The sequence below is a fragment of the Sorex araneus genome, chromosome 7 (genome assembly GCF_027595985.1).
Source record: "Sorex araneus isolate mSorAra2 chromosome 7, mSorAra2.pri, whole genome shotgun sequence".
NCBI classification, from domain to species: Eukaryota; Metazoa; Chordata; class Mammalia; order Eulipotyphla; family Soricidae; genus Sorex; species Sorex araneus.
The window spans coordinates 27,894,871-27,909,808 of NC_073308.1; positions in this window are offsets into that span (position 1 = coordinate 27,894,871).

Consider the following 14,938-nt stretch of genomic DNA (forward strand, 5'->3'; position numbering starts at 1 on the left):
GAAGGAAAAAAATCATTTGGATTCCTTTAAAACATTTGACCATTTTTAGGTAGGAAGAGATAATCTAAAAATAGGATTGTGCATTGCAAGCCAAGTTGATGAGACAATATGGACCAGAATTCTTTTGTGTTAGAAAATAAAATGATTTCACCCAGAGCTCTTCAATGGGGAAAGCATTGGCAAAGTCAAATAAGACGTAAGGTGATGAATGAAATGAAGATGTGCCTGAAAGACTTTCTGTCAACCTTATAGAATGTGAGAGGTGTTGTCAAGTCAAGTTCAATCTGCTTTACAAGGACATACAACAAACAGCAAGAGTCTTGTCAAAAACCTCACTAGGACTTCAAATAGAGATATCCTCTTGGGCCTTCTGCTCTGTGAAACTGGCGACTGTCATCCCATGTGATGGGGATAATCCTACCTGACACTTATGGAAGTACTTCCTGGGTTAAGAGCATTTTCCCTTGGTTGCTTTGTTAATAAAGTCCTAGATGATCAATGCAAGCTACTCAGTAATTACTGGTAGCTGGACATTTGATTGAATTCTGATTCAACAATCTTTTAGTTTAATAAGGTTATTCTGACCCTGAGCCCCATTTAAAACTGGAAATTTGTTTTCTCTCTTAAGACTTTTTTCCTGTAACCTTTTTACTTTACAAAATGTCTAACTGTGTCGATACTCTTTTTCCTCATGGCATCACACCAAGCACCCACCTTGAGGGCAAGAGACGGTGGCTGCTACCTCATGCTGGGGAGTCCAGATAAGTGATTTCTAAAATAGAAAAGGTTTGTTTGTTTTTTTGTTTATTTTTGTGACCACACCCTGTAGTGCTCAAGACTTACCCTCATTCTGTGCTCATTGGTCATTCCTGGCAGATTTTGGGGAAAATATAGGTGCCAAGGAGCGATAGCACAGCAGGTAGGGTGATTGCCTTGCATGCAGCGGACCCAGGTTTGATTCCTCTATCCCTCTCAGAGAGCCAGGCAAGCTACCAAGAGTATCTCGCCCACATGGCAGAGTCTGGCAAGCTACCCGTGGCGTATTCGATATGCCTAAAACAGTAACAACAAATCTCACAATGGAGACATTACTGGTGCCCGCTCGAGCAAATTGATGAACAATGGGATGACAGTGCTACAGTGCTCTAAGTGCCAAGAATTGAAACTGGGTTGACCATGTGCCAGGCAAGCTCCCTACCTGCCATACTGTCTCTCCACCCCATGTTTTATTTTTGAACCCCAAACATATTCTCAGAGTTTTACCTTTAGTTACTAACCCCATCACCATCCTTCTGTGTGTGTTTGAGTCAGCTGACCCTCTTCCTTAGTGAGAGCCTCTGACTGGCCAGTATCCCCACCTTCAGCTCCGTCAAGGTGTCCTTGACCCTTCCGGGCTGCTGCACTGTGACGGCTGTGCACAATCTTGGGATCACTCACGCCATTTTGGAAATGGTCCCGGCTCCATGTTCGCTTTATTTTATTTGCTATTTTATTGTATCAACATGAGATATACAGTTACAAAGCTGATCATGGTTGGGTCTCAGTCATACAGTGTTCTAACACCCACCACTCCATCTGTGTATATTTCCCACCACCAATGTCCCCAGTTTCCCTCCCACCATCACCAGTACCAGCTTGCTTCTATGGCAGGCAGGCACTTTTCTTTTTTTCCTCTCTTCCTCCTCTCCCCTCCTCTCCCTTCCCTCTCTTCCCCTCTCTTCTTCTCTCCTCTCCTTTCTCCCTCTCTCTCTCTCCTCTCTTTTCTCTCTCTCCTCTCTATATTATAGCTTCAATATAGATACTGAGAAGTTACCCTGCTTGTTCCTTTACCTACTTTCAGCATGCAGTTCTTAATGCACTGAAATAATGACTTCAGTTAAACACAAGGCTCCTTTATTTTACTTCTGCCTGTAGCTGTGATGGTCAGTCTTGGTTTAGAAGTCTTAGTTTCTCATGGTGTGAAAGGGAAAAACAAAGTTCAAAGTGTTAAAACCGGAAACTCTGGGTTTCCACCAAGCCCTTTGGAATATAGAGAAAATTCATGTTGTTTGTTTATCCCCCTCAAAACTAACTGTTGCTGGACCCGAGAGGTAGTTGTGGTGCGGGTAGGTGTTTGCCTTGCAGGGGACCCAGGCTTGATCCTTGGCATCTCCATAAGGTCCACCAAACCCATAATCTTTTAGTTTTATTCTGGGCACTGTTGGGTGTGGCCCCAAGTAAAAAAAAATAACCCTTCTCTCCCTGAAGGGTACAACATGACACTTGCCATATCCATGCTACTGGGCCCTGCATGAGACTGTTTCACTCGGGGTGCCCCGGCGGCGGGAGGGGGGGTGAGTGAGATTCCTCTCCTCCCCAAGGGACTCAGCCCCAGCATCGAAAATCTCCAAAACTCAACCGCCGCCCTGCTCACGGCCTCACTCATGCTCAGGCCAAGCCTCACCCATGAGTGAACCTTTCCCTGGACCGCACGGCCGCATTTGTGGCTACATGACACTTCATAGGATGCACCCTACCCATACTCCAAGAGTACCATACCACATATGATGGGATTCAAAGTAGAAGGCAACCAAACTTAGAGGGAAATATATTATTTTGGTTCAGCTTTGGGGCAGGGATTGGGGTTCAAGATGGAAACACCTAAAATATGGTGGTGGGAAGACCGTAATGGTGGTGGAATTGGTGTTTGAATATTAGACGTAATCAAATATTGCGAACTACTTTATAAAATTTAAAAAAATTAAAAAGACAAAGCAAATCAACAGCCACAAAAAATCTATTGCTTATGAAGCAGTTTTAGAATGAAAGGTAGTTTAAGATTAGGAAGATGTCCAGCCTCCTCGGAAAGCTGTTTCCCAAGCCTGCCCCTCTCTTGTTGGCATTTTCCTGAACAAGCCAGAGTAGTCACTCCAGAAAGCCCCTGAGTATCTAATTCTGCTGATATTCTAGGCTATGTCATTTCAGTCTGGTGCATCAAATCAATCAAATGCTTTTGAACCTTAAAGAGGATGGAAATTGAGTAACTTTTTCTTTTCTTTTTTTTTCCTCAGGTGGTACATTGTACTATATGAAAATCTGTGTTTTTTAAGCAACTCTGTATTCCCCATCTAGGAGTAATAGGTGTGGTTAATTTGAAGGAAATAAAAGCACTGTAGGACTGTAGCACTGTAGTCCCATTGTTCATCGATTTGCTCGAGCAGGCACCAGTAACGTCTCCATTGTGAGAACTGTTGTTACTGTTTTTGGTATATCGAATATGCCATGGGTAGTTTTCCAGGCTCTGCCATGCAGGCAGGATAGCCTCAGTAGCTTTCCGGGCTCTCCGAGAGAGGCGGAAGAATCATACCCGGGTCAGCCACATGCAAAGCAAACACCCTACCCACTGTGCTATCGCTCCAGTCCTGGCAAAAAATATGAACTGTTAGTATCAATGTCGATTCATTATTTCCTAAGTCCTGGAGAAGATGTCAGCACCCAATTCCATATGCTGTGCTTTCTTTGGGCTTTAGATTTGCTATCTAAAAAGAAAAAGCCATAAAGAATCTTTCAAAGGTGGAAAAGATGCTTTAAGGATTTTCTGTCATAAAACCTAGAAAGGACTACTCTCTTTTTCAACTGTCAATCTAGCTGTTACTAAAACATTTTGGCAGCCATTTCCCTCAGAGTTGTCAAATGTGTCATTGATAATAGTGTTGCATCATGTAGGGGAAAGGGGATATTAAGAACTTAATTCTCCACACTGTCAGTAGTGTCATAGACAGATTAAAACAAGAGGCACATGTAACCTAAATCATGCTCTGTAATAGTATATGAAGACGAAAGGGAATAGGCATGTATTGAAGATTTGGCATGTGCTTCGTGGTGCCCTATTGTACTTTGTTCAGAACTCTGTGAGAACAAACTTATTATCTCCCATTTCTTGAAGGAAGAACTGAGACAAAAACCTGTGTCACTGTCTGGTGGCTGCATATCTGTTCGTGTCTCCTTGGACAAGTGTGCTGGCCCATCTATCATGTCCATTTCACTGAATCATATTGTTAATGCATATTTGAGGAATGTGTGAAATGAGAGAACAGAAGAATATCTTATCTCTTCATAAAGTTGAGGCTAAATAACAAGAATTTGTTACAAAATATGGAAAGTTACAAAATATGGAAAGGTAGTGGGAATCCTTAAATGACACTGGAATGTTATAAACTATTGAATACTCTAATACTCTAATGCTTTGGACTATCATGGATATCAGATTGCCAGCAAGACTATCATTTTATCCCCCACAGAAAATTATTTTTAAAAATGTGATGTGTTTATTATAAAGCCCCTGGGCATACATACAAGAACACAAACAGCATTTACATATCTATTATCTATTAACTGACACTGCATTTGCCAGGCATTTGACACAATTAAGCAAATGCTTGACTGAACAGATGGGTCTTATAAGGATCCCTAAGGGCATGTCTACATTAACTATGCCAAGGGGGGTTAATGCACCCATTTGGCATCTGCCTGGATTTTCCTATCAGCATATACACTCCTGCTTTGCATGGTTGCAAATAGGTCCATTTTTGTCCCCAAGGACCAAATTTAAGTGAATTGAGCTATTTCCAGTTTGCTCTGTTTTTTTTTTGTCTTCTGCTCGAAATGTATCCCCAACAATAGATGATCACATCCTGTGATGTCTCTTGTATTCATTTAGTTGAAAATTGCCTAATGTTTCTATTTGGTTTACTCCTGGCATCAAGGAAATAGGACACTTTTCTAAAGCAGTGTACACAGACTTCTAATTTTATGCTTTGGTTTGTATAGTCACATCAGAGTCAAGTAATAAAGTGGGTACAGTAGGAATGTGGGGAACCCAATTCAGCCCTTAATAGTCTCATAGAAAATTTGACATCATTATACCTAACCAAACAAAAAAAAGTTTCCTTTTTTACTAAACTATGACATGACCTCTTAAATGTAAAGAGAACCCCAGACATACACACTTAAAGCAAGTAAGTACTGTATCCTTAACTTTAGCACACACATTGAACTTTTTCCCCCTGGACCACAGCTTCCTTCAAAATCTCTTCTAAACAGAAGTAGAATTTGGGACGTGTTCTGAGAGTACCTGCTGCTTTGGCTTTCTGGGTATGCAGCAGAATAGTACCAGGGTGAATTACACAGAGGACAGTGTAGACTGTAAGTTTCTGGATTTTTGTACTGATATGTAGCACTATCAGAAATCATTTGGCACAATGGCACAATGGGTGGTTCCTGTACTCTCTATTATTCTAAGAGCTCATCACAAAAAGTAAAACAGTGGCAGAGTACATTGTGCAATTAGGATCACTATGTAAAAGTATGAAATCCAACCAAAAAAGAAAAAAAAAATTCATTACATTTCAACATTGTAAGATCAGAAAATTATACAACAAAAGCTGACGTTTGTCAAATAAGGCATTAGTAATAAAAATTAGGTTCTTTGCTCCTGTTAAAAGGACTTGGCAGTATTATATTTATATACATGTGTTATTATATGAGGCATGATCTTATAGTTGGAAAATTCCTTATAATATTTCTTTCTAGTATAATGTTTTAATTTTATTGTTAAAAAAGAAAATGAAGAAAAATAAGTTTCCATATATTTGTATATAGTACCCATACATATTTAATTGAATACACTAATTCATTCTTATTATAGTGAAGAAAGGAAAATTTTATTTCACTTGAATATCTCATTGAGGGGATACAAAGGCTGAAAGAACTGGAATATATACTTTGCCCTTTTTTTTTTTTTGTATGAAAAAGTAAAATATATTGGAATTCTAAAAATGTCATTGGAAAAATTGTAGCGCAAGTAATTTAAATTTATTTTCATGTGTTACTGACTGAAAGAGAAACATTATTTATCCAGGGTATTTTCCTTTGCATTACCCACACATCAAAGATATTTCCTATTATTTTAATATTTAAGAATAAACATTTGGAATTCCTGATTTTAGAGTGAAACCTTCAAGTCATCTAATGTTGCACAATTATTTGTTGATCTAAAGGCTTTCTATAGTATATGAGTCACTCAGTCAAATAACTAGCTAGCTATATTCTTATAGTGAAATTGGATGGTATCAGGATACAGCTTCTTGGTTTTTTTTTTTTTGGCCTAGTGCAATGCTGACCTATGTTCTAGATAATTTAAATTAATTTTTAATACCTAGAGTATAACAAATATAATTTTAAAAGTGTCATATTCACATGAACATGAAACTTAACTAAAATTTGAGAAATAGGTAAATATGCCCTTCTTTAACCTTCTCCATATCATAAAATATATTTTGTATTATAACAGACTGGAGTATATACAATCTATTTAGAAAGCTCTTTGTTACAAATTCATGTTTATATTTTAAAGCCTCTGAGTGTGTGTATGTGTGTGTGTGCGCACATGTGCATGTGTGTATGTGTGTATGACACTATTTTGCATTTTCTTTTCTTACTCTATTGCACATCCAATTCTTATCTCTTTCTCTTGAGTTATGCTGATTACATTTACAGGATAGATTCCTTTCTAGAATAACCACGGTGCTAATATTAGTAATATAACACTCTGTGTTTCCTTTGAATTAGCTGGCCTGGAGAAAAAGATGAAGTAAATTTCAGAGTGGCGAGGTTTATTCTGACACACATAGGAAACATGTGATAATTCTTCAGCTAATTTCATCGGTTAAAGTGCAGGTTTTAGATGAAAATGTAAGGTCTGGTTCCAAAAGAAAAAACAAACCTGAAAACCAATCTGATATATATTTAAGAATCCCATTTGATCCCTGGATGCTAAGGCCAAAACTCTATGCAAATTAATCCATGAAGTTTTGGCACTATGTTCAGGGAAAGCTGTCAATGCAAATGCCCAGTTCAGCCTGGGCACTATGGCTCTCCGGGTACCCTGAGAGAGGGACAATCAGTGATTTGACCTCTCTCCTTCCCAGAACTACATCAATGCCAGCCCGTCAAAGCTCAAAGGAAGTCACTCCACAGATTTCAACTTACCTCCACTGAAACCAAAGGGAGTTTCTGCACATTTATATATTTATGCATTGATATATTTCATCTGTAATGAATGAGGTCTGGGCAGAGAATAGAGCATAGTGACCCAAACATCCACTTCTCCCATACCAGAGTGGTTTTATTTCTAGACAATTTATAATGCATACTCCCTACACCAAGTCTGTTTTGAGTTGTGTTGATAAGAAACATTGTGTACCAAGGTTTTATCCACCTCAACAAATGAGCCACATGAGGTCAACCATAGATCTCTGCTCTGTTTGACCTGTCAGAGTAAGTCCCTTCCTCAGTCAAGGCGAAATAGTATGAGTCATCAGAGAATTCAGCTTAGTCAGGACAATCTTCCATTGTACAGCAAGTGTGAAAAGTGCAGTCCCTGGAACTCTATTGAAATAGTCCCCAAAAGACTGCACTCATTTGTGGAGTGTAGGGTAGCATCACATGAAGCTGACACCCAAGGACGGTAGATACAAGGGATTGCCCCATAGCTGGTTGACTGCTTCATGAGCGGAGGGGAGAAGGCAGATGGAATAGAGAAAGGATCACTAAGAAAATGATGGCTGAAGGAAACAGTTGGGATGGGAGATGCATGCTGAAAGTAGATAATGATGACCTCTCAGTGTCTATGTTGCAAGCTATAATGCCCAAAAGTAGAGAGAGATTATGGGGAATATTGTCTGCCATGGAGGCAGGGGGAGGGTGGGAGAGGGGGGTATACCCGGGATATTGGTGGTGGGGAATGTGCACTGGTGGAGGGATGGGTGTTTGATCATTGTGAGATTGTAACCCAAACATAAAAGCTTGTATCTCATGGTGATTCAATAAAATTTAAAAAATTAAAAAATAAAAAAGAAGTAGTCTCCAAAAGCCATCACCGAAACAAAAACCATCAAAAAAAAATATTCTCCTCTCTACCCGGCTTTTAGCTTTGGATTAAGCCAAAGCACCACATTTACAAGAAGTCAACCAGAACTAGTTTTTGAAAGAACTTAGAAGGTATTGACCTACTTCTTACTTTGTGACCTCACCACTGCCCTGTTTTTTTTACCTTGTCACTCCTTTCTGGTCCATTCCCTCATCCTCCATTCCCTTATCTTTCCTTTGCTCTCTGTAAGCACCTCTAGATCTTGGCTCAATCCAGGACATCTTTGAGGTTTTAACCTATTTCCGTGGTGATTCTGTCTCTTCCAGATATATGCATGTTGGTTTGCCCTCTAATCTTGCCATTCTCTTATTGAAGGTTAACAGTGGCTCTCAAACACATATGAGGAACTTGGAAGAAACTTTGGGCAGAATTAAATTCGCTTCTAGAATCCAGATTCAGTGCTATAAACTGAAACTGAGAAGTTTCCCTAGTGGTCAGCCCCACAATTGCTTTTCTCTCTCTCACACATAGAGGAAGTAATATATAAATTATTTAAGAGCTTATGGAAATGTTCTCGGTTAGGTTTTCAAATAGCTATATATTTTCAAATAGCTATATTCTGAATCCTGCTTTAAACATTGTTCTTTGTTCCACAAGGTTCTGATAAAACTTTTACTTTTCCCCTTACTAGTTTTTGATTTTTTTAATTTTAATTTTATTTTAGCATTTTGGGTTGCACCCGGTGATGCTCAGGGGTTGCTTTTGGCTCTGCACTCAGGATTTGCCCCTGGTGGTGCTGGGGGACCATATGGGATGCTCGGAATCGAACCTGGGTCAGCTGTGTGCAAGGGAAATACCCTACCTGCTGTGCTATTGCTACAGCCCTCCCCTTACTAGTTTTGGGGAAAATTGCCCTATTATGGAAACTGCAAACATAGTTTAGTTTATTTTCAACTGTATAATCAATATCCAAGTGAAAGGAGTTTGTATTTTTGTTTTAAGGTTTTATTTTCAGAGCTGCATAGATATTGTATGGAGTAGAACCATTATATCCCCTTAAAAATTTGAAGGACAGAGATAGAGAATATAGGTGCTCAGTTGTTTGTCTTATGTGCAGCCAACCTTGGTTTGATTCCCTGCACAATCCCCAGCACTGTTTATAGTCCCCCAGAGCACTGTCAGGAGTGATCCCTGAGCATAGAGCCAGGGATAAACCCTGAGCACTGCTGGGTATGACCCACTTCCCCCACAGATCCCCACCCCTTGCAAAAAACAAATCTAACAAGTCTCCTGAATATATGTTTTCAAGGGAAGAAATTGGTCTTAGGTAGTAATGTAGCACTGTCCTCCCACTGTTCATCAATTTGCTCGAGCGGGTACCAATAACATCTCACAACAAATTGTTAGACTTGTTGTTACTGTTTTTGGCATATCAAATATGTCATGGGTAGCTTGCTTGGCTTTGCCTTGCTTTTGCCCTACTGAGAGTAGCTTGCCAGGCTCTCTGAGAGGGACGGGGGAATCGAACCCGGGTCAGCCGTATGCAAGGCAAATGCCCCATCCACTGTGCTATCACTCCAGCCCATTAATAGATATCAAGAAAATTAACTGACATGTCTACTAAGGTAGATTTAGAACAGGGTCTTAGGTAGCTATAAGAATTTTGAACTAGATTGTGGGGGCCTGACTGACTGCTCAGATTATTCTTTAGGGGTGACACGAGGCTATGCTCAGAATCCTGTGGTACCAGGATTTAAACTAGGATAGGTATATGCAAAACAAGGGTCTTAGTACATGTATTACATCTCCAGTCTCTTAAATTAAGATTTATACCATTTATTCAAAAAGCAGGAAGTTTTTCAGTTGCATACCATGAAAACACCAGAGTCATCTTATTTAAATGTGTCAACGTACGCCTGTTTTCATAAATTATTATTAGGTCTTAATATTTTATAAGCATATGGCACATTGCAAGAAATGAAATTGAAAATCAAATTGTTTCATTCATTATGTAACTTTTCTTAGATCAGCAGAATGGGATTATGGAGACCTAAATAAAAGTTCCTTTGCTGATAAAATTAGCTCCTTTTTTCAGAAAGAACCTGTGACTATGAGAAATTGTCTCCCCAGAAACTCTTTGTCTGTGTCCCTTCCCCATTTCATGTGGAAGCTAACTGCTCTGGAAGAAATGTCCAAATAAAGCAGCAGTTGGAAGAAGGGCTTAGTCAAGGGAATGTGTTGCACACTATTTTCAAACGACATTTCTGACAAACACTGGAGTTAGGAAATCACATGCACAGCTACTACTTTCCACTGGTCCTGCATTAATTAAAGGAATCATTTCTGCATTGGCACTGGCATGAAGGTACCGGCAGAGGAACCCAGGTGTGTGTAATTCCATCAACGGCCAACATCCAGACTTAAAAGCAAGCTCCCAGAAGAGAGCGATGCAGAGAGTCTCTTGCCCGCATGCCTGGCTGTCTTACCCGGGGCCTCTCAGAGGGGATGGGCTCCAGCTTCCCTCCCTGCCTCAAGCAGAGCTCCTGGTGGCCGAAGACCACCGGAACCTAGCCACAGCCATGCTCAAGGCCCCTCTCCACACGTTCGGACAGGCCTCACCCATGAAGGTACCGGCAGAGGAATCCAGGTGTGTGTAATCCTATCAACGGCCAACATCCAGAGACTTCAAAACAAGCTACCAGAAGCAATATCTGATAACCTACTTTTCCCTCTGGGAGAAACATGCAAGCTATTGAGAGCTTCCTGCCCACATGGGACAGCCTCACAAGCTTCCCACGGTGTATCTATATGCCAAAGCCAGTAACCAGCGGAATCTCATTCCCCTGGCCCTGAAGCCTTTAGAGGCTTCTAAAATCTCAGGGATAGGACAAATGTAAAGGTTACTGAGACCGCTCGAGCCACTCAATGATCAACGGGATTTTGTGATTGTGATTGTGATTGTGATTTCTGCATTGGACCAAAAGAGTTTTAAACTTTCTGAGCTTTAAGGCTACCGTGAATCCAAATCAGACAGTGTCTTTTCTGGTATTTTCCTCCTTCAACAGTCTTCAGGTGTGTGTGTGTGTGTGTGTGTGTGTGTGTGTGTGTATAATTTATAATCATATATAATTATATATATAATTTTGGCAAGTAGTATATCTTTAATAGAGGAGAAATTTACATTTGAAGTAAGCTAGAAATATGGGAAATATTTGTCTTTTGATGCACTCCTGGCAATTTCCAACATCTTAACTCAGCAGAGGCTGCCTTTCTACCCTGATGTCTGAATCCAGAACTATCCAAGTTGTGAGCAAATGCAATCCTTGCGATTAGAATTTAACATGCATACGTTAAAAGGATGTTAAATGGATGCCCGGTCCAGAGCTCAGTGTTAAGAGTCACTTATTGACCAGAAAGACTTCAACAAAGGGCTAGAAATGTAAATTTGATGGGGATTATCTAAGAGATTCCATACTTGAAGTAAATGACTTTTTTCTTAAAAAAACCTGTGTAAGATTTCACCTCAGTCTACATTTTTATTCTTTAGTAGTTGCCAAGTTAATCATGATTTGGGAGAGAATGAACTACCTTTATATAAAATTTCCTTCTCTTGCAATCGTGAATAAAAAAAAAAAAGTTGACAATTTTTTTCACCAGTGGCCACCTAGTAAAAACAGTGCTTCATGATACTTTCATTGAAAAAGAAAAGTCACTAAAATAGCATTAAAATGATCACTTGTATCATTTGTCATCCCATTGCTCCTCAATTTGCTCGAGCAGGCGCCAGTAACGTCTCCATTCATCCCTGTCGAGTGCTAGTGTAGCCCAATGGCTACATTTTAATGATGCCACTGGGCTACGCCATTAAAATGATAACCATTTCATCAGTATAAGTATTCTAACCTGTAGTTTATTTCTAGTTGCTTAAAAATTATCTATCTTGAGCCATCTGTCATATCTATTCATGTAAAAGTATAAATGCTTTCTCGCTTATTATGTGATATTTAAATGACCACTATGATTATTGTAGGTTCTCAGCACTCCCCCAGAATAAAAATGTGTGCTATTTTTTAGTGTTAACATTTTGATCTTTCTATTTATTAATATTATCCCAAATGTCAACATGAGATTTCTAGAATAAAAAAAAATTGTAATTATTATAAAAATAGCTGCACCAACTTCCCTTTGTCCAATTCAGATCCCTAAGATGGTATTTTGAGAACCAGGTGTAATCTTCCATATAGCAGGTCTATAGTCTGCAAAGAACTTTAGCATTGAACTTGGGCACTTAGAAAAGTAAGCAACCCCTGCTCCTTTTCCCAGTTACCTTGGAAACACAATGGGGAAGATACTGATTTTACACTCTTGGGAATGTAAATAATAGCACATTGTAACACACTCCTATGGAGGAAGTAAGACTAATGTCTTCAACTTTACAATATGGTGGCTGCCATTATGGCTCCAGATTCTATGTATCCGGCCCCCCATCCTCCAACCCCCTTGAAATGTAAACCTCCAGGAAGAAGCATCTCTCTATAGTGCTATTTAATTTTGATCTTTGGATCATACCCAGTGATGCTCAGGGGTTACTCCTGGCATCCTGGCTCTGTACTCAGATGGGATCAGGGCACCATATGAGATAACAGGAATCAAATTCAGGTCAGCTATGTGCCAGGCAAGTGCCCTAACCACTATATTATCATTCCAGCCCCAATAGGGCTCACTATTATTCAGCTAAAACTTTACATCAAGGGTTTTTGGTTTTTGTTTTCTTTCTTTTTTTTGCCTAGGTTACAAGATTTGGTGGAATCTGTTAAATCTCTTACTCTTACTTGGTAGCTATACATATTTAAAGAACCACTTCTTTTTGGAATTCCCTGTCTGTGTCTACTTGCCTAGAAAACTTGTGGAACAGCTTTTGCAGCCATGATTTTTAAAAAATAAACATACTTGAATATTATTAGGGGAGATCAGATAGCATTGTGGATATCCCAGTCAAATGGGCTGACTAATCGTAGTTAGTTAAAATTAAAGCAGGTTGAAGAATAGTGTCTAGAGGGCACTAGTCAATGACAGTACCTCCAAGTTTTTAGCTCTACCTCCAGCTACTGAGTACTGCCAGATGTGACCTAATAACTCCTCCCCCCACAATGTCCTTAAATTAATTGAATTGTCATTTCACCCGCAAGGAGATCAGCCATCAATCAGTGTGTAAGATCCATGAAGATAGACATTTAGTTTCTGTTTTTTATTGATACATTATCATCACTTACAGAAATATCTCGTTCATTATAGATTCCTCCTAAATGTATACTATGTTGAGTAGATAAATGATAATAGGAGAAACTGAAAAAGTTAATGACTAGCAAAATTTTTTGAAGGTGCGGTCTTTTGATATTAACTGCCTACTCTAGGATTTTGGTGCTTTTATTTTTATTTTTTAATTAACAATATCACCCTTGTTTTTATCATAATTAAACAATACATTTCTGTCTGTATTGACAGCAAATATTTTTGTGAATTGAATACTGTTTGGGCTGGAGTGATAGCACAGAGGGTAGGGTGTTTGCCTTGCATGCTGCTGACCCAGGTTCGATTCCTCCCTACCTCTCGGAGAGCCTGGAAAGCTACCGAGAGTATCTTGCCTGCACAGCAGAGCCTGGCAAGCTACCTATAGCATATTCAATATACCAAAAACAGTAACAACATGCCTCACAATGGAGACGTTACTGTGTCTGCTCGAGCAAATCATTGAGCAACAGGATGACAGTGACAGTGAAATATTGTTCATTAATGAACTAAATTATTAAATTCAGTTAATCAAATATAAGTTATAATCTAAGGGCACTATCTTGTGTGCTTCTCTCCCTCTTTACCTTTTCCTGATTACATCATTTGTTCTCAGAACCTTAATACATACTTTTAAAATTCATATCCTTACATTCTTTTTTTCATTCTTGCTCTCTGTGTATAAAATGGACTCATTATCTTTCCTTCTTAATATGCTACTCATTCTGTATTTCTTCATTTTGTAACTTGAACCATTATCTGCATCGATGCAAAAGCCCCAAATATAGCCTGTCCCCTCCTCTCCCTTCCCTGTAGTCTCTTGCTCAAAGTCACCCATCCTCTACTTTCCATTCCAAGAATATTGTTTTATATTATCTCCTGGGACCCATTTTTCTTAGGTTTTCATTCCCTTTTGCATCTATTCTTTTGAAAAAGGTATCATTCTAAATATAAACTATCACATATTATATTTAACTTCTAATTAATACAGCAAAAATAATATCTTTATAGATACTCCTTAGAACTTCAGGCTCTGATCCCTGATTTCCTGAAAGTCCTCATGTTTTACTTCCAAAATATCCTGAGTTTTATTTTCTTTACTTAGTATTCAGATTCATTGTATTTATTTATAATTCATAAATTATTAAATGCAGACTTTTATGATGAGGGGAATTTGCTGGGATCTGGGGATATAGCAAGAGAATGAAACAGTTATCTATTTTTTCAAGGGGTTTTTGGTATAGAAAGGAAGATTATAGGCAGAACAAATAATTTGATATGTAACGAATCTTTAAAATTTTACAATAGAGTAGACATGCATAATCATGATCAGTCTGTCAGTCTCCCCAAATATTCAGACTCTCTCAGAGAGTCCTATGGAACAGAAACAAAATTCTTTTTTCTTTAAGAAACTACAGAAAATGAAGAAACTCACCTACCTGGGTGTGCAGGACTATATTATTTCACGTGTTGTTTTTACTCAGTACCTTAGCAACCAACTGCTAAGAAAGAAAGTGCCCTGTATAACGTGATTACTCAAATTTCTCTAGTCAGAAGTAATCTGGAAATAAAATGGCAGCTGTTTCTGTAAACACATATGAAATATGCCTATATTATGTAACATACACAGGAAGCATCTACCTGGGACTTATGTTATGGGTTCCTTATTAGTTTTCTTGCAATCTTTACATGTATCTCGCTTGCACTGAAATGTATTTGATTTCTGTTTAAGACTGACCA